Source organism: Parasteatoda tepidariorum, chromosome 10 (genome assembly GCF_043381705.1).
Source record: "Parasteatoda tepidariorum isolate YZ-2023 chromosome 10, CAS_Ptep_4.0, whole genome shotgun sequence".
Taxonomy (NCBI): Eukaryota; Metazoa; Arthropoda; class Arachnida; order Araneae; family Theridiidae; genus Parasteatoda; species Parasteatoda tepidariorum.
Genome location: NC_092213.1, coordinates 69,483,375 through 69,485,534, shown reverse-complemented (window position 1 = coordinate 69,485,534; position 2,160 = coordinate 69,483,375).

The window sequence follows — 2,160 nt, the reverse complement described above, 5'->3', positions numbered from 1 at the left end:
TATATATATATATGTTGTATCTGTTTCAGACATCAACATAATAGTGTTATTTTTTGTCCGGTTTAAGAAATGTCCACGGTAGGTGTGCGATGTAGCTATTTTGTGGCATTCCGCCAAGGCCTCTTTTGATTTCTTCTTTTAAGATATTGTTAATTGCCTTTCACTAATTGTTATAAAAAGATACTCTGATTAATTCGTATTAAGTAAACATTTCCTCTTTTATTATGCTTAATTTGCTATTAAAATTGATTATTATCTTCGCTAAGCTATTCGAGATTAGGTGTAAATATTTTTATTTTCAAATGAAATGATGTTTGTAAAACTATTGATGAAAATTTGTTTTGAGCTTGGTCTCTACAAGTTAATATCAACATAAATCATGCATAGGACACAAAATCACTAAGATACGTTAAGATGCGATTTATTTTTATACTTTAATTTATTTGGATGATATATTAAACCACAAATCAGGATTCTCAAATTAAAGCATAGAATATTTCTTTTGAGCATGAAAGCTATAACCTTTTAAAAGGACTAAAACAAAAATATCTTAAGATACAGATCAGAATTTGAGCCACCATAACTAGAAGATATTATCTCTGCTCTACTGATTTATCTGATATGTTACAAATTAAAACTGGAATTTAAGTGTTTTTTATTTATATACAAGGAGAGCTTAAAGCCATACTATTCACTATGATTCAATGCTTAGTATTTTTAACATGTTAACAAGTTATCAGGCTAACAAGTTAAACATGTGTTTTATGAATTTCAACATGTTGGAGTGATGCGAACTTTCATGGAAAGGTCCTAGGGAATTCATGCTTTAATTAATATGGTATTTTTGATCATTAGCTGCCACTTGAATTTTTAAATTATGGTATTTGCTTTTAAGATATTTATGTTATTGTTTATTTGTATATCGACCTGCCCTATTTAAGGGCATACGAGAGTAGATAGATAAAACATACATAAAACATCAGAAATTATATCAACAGCAGTATAAAAAGAATAAAACACAAGCGACCAACAGTTAAAAACATGACTCTAAATCCAGCCAACACATGGAAAATCACAAAGATTATTAAAAGAGTAAAACCAATATATACATAAAAGTGAATAAAACACCCATATCGTGCGTGGTAAAAGCAATGCATAAAAGTAAAAGATTACATAAGGAACAAAATGGAAAAAAATTTTCAGTTAAAACATGACCCAAAACCAAGTCAAACATGGATAAAACCGATCATATAAAAGGAATAAGTAAAAGTAAAATATTATATTAAGAACAAATTGGAAAAAAACAAGCAGTTAAAAACATGATTCAAAACTGAGACACACATGGATAAAACCGATCAAATTAACAATAAAAGTACATAAAAAGTGTAGTAAAAGCTTGAGACACCCAATTTGGAGTGCGGGGTTAATCCTTAAGTGTCATCACCCAATCCTTAAAACTGGTCCTTAATCCTTAACCCCTTGGGGACGGGTGATTCAGAAAAGCATTCGTACAAAATCAGAATCAGGATGTAATTAAATTAAAAACGGTAACTTAAATGTAGTCGTTTCTAATTTGACAGAATTACTTTGCTTTTATCTTAATTATTGTTAGTTTAATCATACATATAATCAATGTTAATTCAAAGTATAACTAGTTTTATTTTGAACAAAGTAACGGTGAATAAAATAAATCAAACAATTATAACTCCGCCCACAAATAAACTGTGCTAAAGAATTACTTTGATTACCAGCTTTATCTTTTTACCCTGGTTGATACGGTATCATGCTGTCACGTATTTGTGACAGTCGGCGCGAAAGGGTTAAGTGTTATCACCCAAAATATCTTCAAGTGTCTTTTTTATGATACATTTAATAATACCCCTGCAGGTCGAATTAGCAAAACATTGAATTTGATTAAAATTTTTTTAAATGTTCTCCACGGAGAGTTCGGAAGCGTAGACAGCATATATGGCAGTACTTTTACTTTCGTTACTTGTACCGCCGGAACAAGTAAAAAGTACGTACTTTTACTTGTACTTCGTTACTTTTTAAATTTAGTACTTTTACTTGTACTTTCGTTACTTTTTTAGGGAAAAAGTACAAGTATTTGTAACGGAAATGTCGAATGAAATCGTTACTTTTTTCTAAAACTCGGTAAGC